The following is an 8,721-nucleotide window of genomic DNA, read 5'->3' as shown; positions in this document are numbered from 1 at the left end:
CACGTTGGTCGGCGTCGGCCAATTCACAATGGCTTCAATCTTACTGGGATCAACTGATATACCCTCTTCATTAATCACATGCCCTAAAAATGAAATGCTGAAAAGCCAAAACTCGCACTTGCTCAACTTGGCGTACAACTTCTTGTCTCTCAAGATTTGCAGGGCAAGTCTCAGATGATTCTCGTGCTCAATTGTACTCTTGGAATAGATTAATATGTCGTCAATAAAAACAACTACAAACTCATCAAGATACGGCTTAAAGACTCCGTTCATCAAGTCCATGAATGCTGCAGGAGCATTGGTCACTCCGAAAGGCATTACCAAAAATTCATAGTGGCCATACCTTGTCCGAAAAGCAGTCTTTTCAATATCCTCGGCTTTAACTTTCAGCTGATGGTAGCCCGACCTAAGGTCAACCTTGGAAAAGACTCGTGCTCCTTGTAGTTGATCGACATGATGTCCATAGTAAACTCTATTTCTTTATCGAATAAGTGGCCAGGCAACTTATTTGGAAAGACGTCGGGGAATTCCTTAATAACTAGTATGTCGGCTAACTCAACACTTCCATTCAAATCACTTAGTATAATGTACAAATAACCCTGACACCCTTTTTGGATCAACTTATAGGCTTTCATGGATGAGATTAAGTAAGGTGGGGGTACTACTCCCTTACCCTGGAAAATGACCTCGGCTTGGTTTGGGGTCTTCAATGTGACGCTCTTAGTAACACAATTAATGGATGCATGATTCGCTACTAACCAATCCATTCCCAATATGACATCGAAGTGAGTCATGCTTAATGGCATCAAATCAACTAATAATTCTACACCCTCAATCACCACAACACACGCCCTATATATGGATGCAACAATTTTTGTTCCCCTAGATGGAGTAGATACGGATAGCACAAAATCAAAGGGTTCTAACGGTCTGTTCAACTTCTCGGCAAATTTAACAGATACAAATGAATGTGTAGAGCCCGAATCAATCAAGATGTATGTAACTTGAGAGCAAATTGAGAGTGTACCTGACACTACCGTTTCAGCATTCTAGGTGTCTCCTGGCACTAGAGCAAAAACTCTGCCCTGTCTCATCTGTGTCCTTCTGACGTTGCTTCCGTGTGCAGATCCTGAGGTGCTCCAATTTTTCTTACCATCATCAGCCCTTGCCTTCGGACAGTCTTTCACGTGGTGGCCTATCTCGCCACATTCAAAACAGGCCCCTGTCGCCTAACGACAAACCCTGAGATGCGGCTTCCCACAAATCGTACACGCCGGCTTAGTATTACCATCCCGATTTGAGTTGCTGGAACTGCCCACGTTCATTTTCTTCTTGGCATTAAACGACATCCGATGACTTTCATAGTTCTGTCTCTTCCTCTGACTCTCTCCTGAATTTTGATATCGGTTTAAGTTAGCTTCCGCCAGAATGGCCTTGTCTAACACCTCGGCGTAAGTCGGCATATTGAGCATGTTGACTCGATCCTGGATCGGTCCACGTAGTCCACTTTCAAACTTCCTGGCTTTCCTATATTCATCACTGACCATATGAGGCGTGTATCTCGCCAATTCAGTGAAAGCACGGTCGTATTCTGCCACTGTCTTGTTGCCTTGCGTCAGAGCTTGAAACTCTGTGGTCTTGCGATCTCGAATGATCATCCACCACCTTCGAGCGTCGTCGTCTAATGTGAATGCTTCCAATGTCACCTTCTGAGCGTTAGTGCTGGGAAAGATCTCAAACAGCTTCTCTATTTCGAAAACCCACACCTTGGCCTTCATCGGCTCTATACCCCCTGAGAATCTCAGCGGTTTCATCTTCTTAAACTCCCTAATCAAGGCGATCGTGCCATCCCCATACAAGGCTGGCTGCGGAGGCACTTGGGGCACTGGAGGAGGTGGAGGCGGAACTGCATGTCGGCCATTCGTCTGCTCGGCCTGGGTAGATGTAGCACTAGCATTCTGTTGCCTCATTTGTCTCAACTCACGGGTTAAACCTTCAACCAGTCTTTCTAGTCTGTCCAGTCTATCCTCTGATTGATCTCGGCCAACTGGTGGTCTACCTCTTCTCATGATGCTATGAGTATGCAAAATGCAACTTTAAAACAAACTGGACCAAGAATCATGTATGCAAATAACAAATGGTCATGCCGAGATGATGCACACCTTGTCAAATAGCAAGCAATATGATGTTCCTAACATTTTTCTAAGGGAAATCCTATGCTCTTTAGGACTCAAGTGTGTAAATAACGTACTATAAGAAACTTGTGCTATGATACCAATCTGTCACGACCCCATTCCGTCCCTAGTAGAATGGTGCCATGATGGCCAGTAATTCACAATTACCCAAGGCCAACTTGCAAGGTTTCACACACAACAGAGTATACATATGGGGCTTACAAGTGCGGAAACAATAAATTCAAAGCTAAGTAGTCCATAAGAGCAGTGCGTAAGTTAAATGGAATGGCATACATCTTCACATAGCTTTAATACAACAAAATAAAGTACAAAAATACATCTTGACCAAAAGGCTTCTCAAGCCGTCAAATACAAAATACAAGGGAATACAACCAAGAAGCATGATCTTCAAGATGCTATAAAATGCTAAATCCAAAACAAATTGCAAGCACGTCTAGGCGTCACCGCCGTCTTGTTCGTCATCTACATATATATAGAGAGGGGTGAGCTTGTATACTCAGTGAATGGTATAAATAATAAAGGGGTTTACATGAATGATATCCGAAGTCTTTATCAAATCAAGGCACATCACATCTTGTACAAAATCGAAGGGTAAATCAAGTTTATCTAACAAATCTTTCAAGTCTCAACAATTAAGGTCTTTCAAGGCCTTCAAGTTCCAAGGGATGACATTAACAAAGGTTGTGCTACAAATGCTTATAGTCCCCTAACACGTACGGACTTTCAAAGATTGTGCTACAAATGCTTATAGTCCCCTAGCACGTACGGACTTTCAAAGATTGTGCTACAAATGCTTATAGTCTCCTAGCACGTACGGACTTTCAAAGATTGTGCTACAATAGTCCCCTAGCACGTACGGACTTTCAAAGATTGTGCTACAAGTGTTTATAGTCCCCTAGCATGTACAGACTTTCAAAGATTGTGCTACAAGTGCTTATAGTCCCCTAGCACGTACGGAGTTTCAAAGATTGTCAAAACCAAAGCTAATACTTGATACACAAGATAGGAATAGTCATTCATGCTTAACAAATACTTTTCCAAAACAAGCAAGGCAAAACTTTATCAAAACTTAATAACATAACTTTATTAAAAATACCACTCACATAGTTCTTCAAACGTCGGGGTCAAGGCAAGTCCAAGTCCTACAAACACATGGCAAAGTCTATTGAATGCACTTCTCAAAACAAGTCTTGCATGCATGCAAATGACCTCGACATTCTTCAAAAATTAAGTCAAATCAAAACAAAACACAGTTTCTTATCTCGGGAAAACATGTTGGGTCTAGGCCGAGGTCCCACACCTCCTTGCCGAGGTGTGGCCTCGATGGCCACATTCAAGGAAATGAAGTCGGGAAAATCTGGGTTTCCATCTCTTAAAGAACATGACGAACATGAAGAACATGAACATGAGGAAGATGAATGCAAAGATCATAATTTGCTATTACAAAATCTGAGATTTCATGCTATGAATTAAAAAACATGGACCTGGGTAACCATATTGAAGGATCTTGTGAGAACAAACACAAAAACATGAATCTTAATGCAAACTTTCGGATCAAACAAGACTTTTTCTTCAAGGACACATGAACACTATGTTCTCTTTCTAAAACCAACTTTAAATCAATGCATGACGTGCAGAATAGGTTCAATCGTGCAATGCAGCTAGATAAACATAAAGAACAACAAGAGTAAATCAAGAATCTAACCTCAATACACGAATCTAACGGTTTGATCTCTAGGAATCAAGCTCGAAAGCCCACTCTCTCACTCTAAAACTTCTTCTTCTTCCTAGAGCTTTCTCTCTCTACAAGGCAAAGATATAATACAAAAATGTATATTTTCTGGGTCTGTCGGCTGACTTAACCCTCTGCAAGGGTACGTGGCAACGGCTGGTTGGTTCTACTAAAAAAGGTGACCGAGTGAAAAGACAAGGCTATGACAAAGTGTACTCAATAAGCTAGGCGGCAAGAGCACTCTGACAAGTAACGACATCGGCTAACAACAAGACTTTGGCAAGCAAGGGGCAAGGACCTCGGCTAGAAAGGACAACACTTGGCCTAGATGTACCACACCTCGGTCTAGGTCGTACCTATCCAGGAGTAAGGTCACTTGGGTTCAAGGGTAACATCTCGGCCTAGATAATACACATCTCGGCCTCGGCGATGAACACCTTGGTCTAGATAGTGACATCTCGGCCAACATGTCAGAGCGAAGGTGGAGTCAACCAAAGTAAATTCCAAGATGGTCTTAGATGCAAGAGGTTCAAAACTAACCTAGGCTCAGGGTGACCTCGGCTAAACCCACACCGAGTAAGGTACAAAGCATGCTATAACACTTAAGCGAACAAGGACAAGACTTGAAATGCAAGCTTAACAAGACAGAATCATATGAATGCATATGAGTATGGTTAGGACAGTGTGAGGGTTATTACACGGAACCTTAGAGTTGGTATTGTAAATATGCGAAAAAGCCCTAACTGTTTTCATAAATTAATTTGTATAATTAATTTAGGAAAATGAGAAATTGAATAGGAAATATTCAAATTGGGAAGGTACGGGATGAAAAGGTGTTGTTGGATTAATTTATCGCTCACCTAGATAAAATGTTGATACTTTATCCATTTGGTGCATTTATTTTCTGTTTAGAAATAACTGCTTTGGGCTATCGGTGGAGGATAGTCTTGATTGTTGTAGACAATGCATGATGATTAGGCAAACTATAACTAATCAATTGGGTATGTTATCGAATGCGGCGGTTGGTATAATACATCAAATTTTGTATTGTTTGATTAAATTTGTATATGATAATTGTTTATATACATTGTATTGTGTGGGAGGAGATGAGGGATGTACTCCACGGTTTATTGGAAGATGGGGGATGGACCTCTAAACCGGATTTGTTTGAGATTGATACAGCACTACAATGTGTATCATTTGTGAATTATAGAAGTGTTTTGTTTGACATTGATGTAGCACTAAAATGTGTATCACTTGTCTTGATTGATTAAGTTTGTATATGATAATTTCTTATATACATTGTATTGTGTGGGAGGAGATGGGGGATGTACTCCACGGTTTATTGGAAGATGGGGGATGGACCTCTAAACCAGATTTGTTTGAGATTGATACAGCACTAAAATGTGTATCATTTGTGAAGTATAGAAGTGTTTATATGATTTGATATAGCACTAAAATGTATATCATTATCATTTGTGAAGTATGAAAGTGGTTTTATGTGTTACTGATACAACACCAAAATGTGTATCCATAATGAATTTTGAAAATATTTTAGTGATGAGTTATAATCTCATTAAATTATTTGGCCAGACTCTGAGCCTTGTTTTCAAACTTGATGACGAATAAGGAATGGAAGGTGAAATATAGCATGGGCATGATTGTCATGAAACTGTAATATGACATAAGTTGGAATATAAGTGTGGACCATCTATTGAATGTTATTATTTTAGTCATTGTTTATAGTTGGTTTAGTATATTTATACTGGACTGTGGCTCACCCTAGATGGGACTTTATTTTCAGGTACCGACGGTATGCCATCTCCAAGAACATAGCTTGGGAGGCTAGAGGCAGACAGACTATTTTGTTGTTTTGTTTTCTTTGGATGTATTTCATGTAAATTCAAGCCAAGGGCTTAATATGTATTTGAGTTAGTACTCTCACTTTGTAACCAAGTGTTGACTTGAAAATTTGTAAGCCTATAGGGCAGTTACTTTTGTTGTCGACGTGTAATACATTTCGTAAGGATACTCTGATGATTGTAATATAATATCTTTTTCTTGTAACTTGACTGTATGATATTATGGGTTTATTTTGAGGGCGTTACATATATATAACAGAATAAGAAGAAGATGAAGAAAAGGGTTTAGAAAATAGCCTAGGTGATTGTGAGAGGCACATCAAAGGCGTTGTCCTAAAGTTGTTATGCACTTCCTCCGTGCAGGTTTTAACGATCACAAATGGCTCCAAGATACAACCTGTAGACGCGCCCGCGTGGGGCCCTCGTTACAGTTCAGACTCGATTTGTGTCACGGTTCTTAATCTGAACCAAAGAGTCCAAATCTGGCAAATCGTTTTGAGAAACAGATTTGTGAAAAGTAGTGCCAAACATGGACTGCTTTGCCAGATACAGAGTCGCCACCTAAATATTTTAAAATGGGAGAATTTAGGAAACCCTGACTCGGTGCCGAAGGCCACATGTCCGTCATCACCGGAGTTGTCTCGGCTCGGAGCTTGGGTACGATCGGGGAAGATCAGCTATGAGCACCCCCTTTCGCCCGGTCCGAAGACCGGCCTCTACTAACCGTGATATCTGATTTTGAAAACGTTATGTGTTCTTATTCCAGTTATTAGCATAGAATTACTATATTATGCACACAGCAAACAAGTATAGACTAGATCGCCTAATTTGGAAACAAGCATTGCATATCCGTTTGTTTTGAAAAGCGCCTTGGAGTTCGCTACTTGCAAGTAGGCTAAAACACGGATTTCAATGAGTTTTTCCAACTCAAACAATCCAACCTTCACCCACAGGCATTCAAACAATTTATCTCACATAAGCATTTAGCCGCATGGTAAGCATACTGTCATGGCAACACTCACACGCATGCGGGATGCTAAAGCATAAATACTTACATCGTACTCCGTGCCAAAACAATAAACTAGTTAGAAAACATGCATGTCCTAGTTCATGTTAAGAATGGCTAATGCATCGCATGCAAAAATGCAATCTAAACAGGCTCGGCTAACCTAAACATGGCATGTGAAATGCGATCAATTATCACATACTCGGTTTTGAATCTGAAGTACAAATGCAGTTAGCGTGATGTACCGAGCCTAATGCATGCAATATAAATGCATGAATGCACGCATGCATAGCATAAGGTATGCTAATTTTAAAAATGCCCTAGTCTACCATCATAAGCAGGTAAGTAAAAGGGAAGAAAGACGTGAGGTTGGAAGACATACACACACTCACGCACACTTATTACATAATTGCCCTCACGCGGAGGAACCAAATAAATATTACAGTCCGAATGATAAGCAAATAAAATTATTACAGAAATTTTAATTAATTAATAGAAAGAATGCAAAAGAAAGAAGAGGATGGCCGCAGCCTCTGCCTCGGGATGCACGAATGATGCGTGCTCGAAACCCGGCTCGCCTGGAAAACCCGCACCGTACCTCTGCCACCTCTGTTTATACTGCCCTGTCTCTCTGAAAATTGCCAAAGCCCTGGAACAGGTTCCTTGCATACTGCAGAGTACCACCGGCTGGGGGAAATTCCTACCAGCAGTGCAGAATTTCCATCGGCTGTTTTAGGATTTATCGGCCGTTCAAAGATTGCCGGCCGGCACTGAATTCTGCCGGTCGGCAGAAGCTTCCTGCAGAAGACAGTTTTGATAGCAACAGAGAACAGACAGTATACGACATGGGATTTTCAGGCACATGTGAGCATGGTCATGCTTCCCATCATGCTTTGAACTCAGGGAAGCATGGCCCTCGATCCCCGAGCCATCAATTGTGCATGATAGCCCAAGGGATCAAGTTTGCCATTTGATGTAAAGATGCATGCAACCATACAAATGAGGGCCAAGGCCTTATCATGTCGAAGTCAAAGGCCCCGGTGACCGAGAGTTAAGGCACGTTTCATCACTTATGGTATGAACGCCCCTTAACACTCACACTTGGTTTGACACCCCAAACCAAGTAATGCAATGCATGTTATGCAAACATTGCTCAAAATGCAACATGATAACAAGATGCAAGGCATACCAAGTGTCATGCAACTAATATGGCAAGCATGCAATGTTTTAGGCATCAAATATGGACAACTTAAGCAATGGAATCATCATGCTACAACACCTAATGAAGCAACCATGCAACAAACATGAAACAAGCATGCAATGGTGGCTTAAAATAGTAAAGGGGCAGACCTTCACCCACCTCAAAACAGTGGCAAAAAAGTGTCCAAAAGGTGGACCAATGCTCATGCCAACAAGCAAACCAAAGGTCCTAAGGTTAAGGCACAAAAAGGAGGCACTTCACTCCCACCAACATGACCACTCATGGCATGATTTAGGATTTATAGGTTAACTTCCCCTAAATCAACTCTAATTAACAAAACCCAACGCAAAACATAACTAGAATTAACTAAGCATAATTGATTGTTTGGATACAAAGTTAAACAAACATATTACATCAACAACAACAAACGAGTAATTAAAAATAAAACAATAATAATAATAATAGTAATAAAAAAAGGAAATTTTGATATAGCCACAATTGAAAGGGGTGTACCATATGCATATCTAATTATGTTAATTCTTTTTAGTTATGTCATAATTTTTTTCTTTAATTATGACATTATTTTAATTTTAACTCATGAATTTTTTAGTTATACTACATGTTGTGTTTAGTTATGACACTTTTATTTTTATTTTTAATTATAACTCAAAAAGTAAAAATTAATGAAAATTAGTCTAACATTCTTCTCTAACTTTGAGTAGTAG

Source organism: Camellia sinensis, chromosome 6 (assembly GCF_055761805.1).
Source record: "Camellia sinensis isolate YWXY chromosome 6, ASM5576180v1, whole genome shotgun sequence".
NCBI lineage: Eukaryota > Viridiplantae > Streptophyta > Magnoliopsida > Ericales > Theaceae > Camellia > Camellia sinensis.
The sequence above is the reverse complement of the archived record's forward strand: the minus strand, read 5'-3'. Positions refer to the sequence as shown.